Genomic DNA, 797 nt, shown 5'->3' on the forward strand with positions numbered 1-797 from the left:
GCGTTACTTTCGACCCTCCTGTGCGTTACTTTTGACCCTCCTGTGTGTTACTTTTGACGCTCCTGTGTGTTACTTTCGACCCTCCTGTGTGTTACTTTCGACCCTCCTGTGTGTTACTTTTCATCCGCCTGTGTATTACTTTTGACCCTCCTGTGTATTATTTTTGACCCTCCTGTGTGTTACTTTTGACCATCCTGTGTGTTACTTTTGACCCTCCTGTGTGTTACTTTCGACCCTCCTGTGTGTTACTTTTGACCCTCCTGTGTGTAACTTTCGACCCTCCTTACTTTTGACCCTCCTGTGTGTTACTTTCGACCCTCCTGTGTGTTACTTTTGACCCTCCTGTGCGTTACTTTTGACCCTCCTGTGTGTTACTTTTGACCATCCTGTGTGTTACTTTCGACCCTCCTGTGTGTTACTTTTGACCCTCCTGTGTGTTACTTTCGACCCTCCTGTGTGTAACTTTCGACCCTCCTTACTTTTGACCTTCCTGTGTGTTACTTTTGACCCTCCTGTGCGTTACTTTTGACCCTCCTGTGCGTTACTTTTGACCCTCCTGTGCGTTACTTTTGACCCTCCTGTGTGTTACTTTTGACCCTCCTGTGTGTTACCTTCGGCCCTCCTGTGTGTTACTTTTGACCCTCCTGTGTGTTACTTTTGAACCTCCTGTGTGTTACTTTTGACCCTCCTGTGTATTATTTTTGACCCTCCTGTGTGTTACCTTCGACCCTCCTGTGTGTTACTTTTGACCCTCCTGTGTGTTACTTTTGACCCTCCTTACTTTTGACCCTCCTTAC

This window comes from Micropterus dolomieu, linkage group LG06 (assembly GCF_021292245.1).
Source record: "Micropterus dolomieu isolate WLL.071019.BEF.003 ecotype Adirondacks linkage group LG06, ASM2129224v1, whole genome shotgun sequence".
Taxonomy (NCBI): Eukaryota; Metazoa; Chordata; class Actinopteri; order Centrarchiformes; family Centrarchidae; genus Micropterus; species Micropterus dolomieu.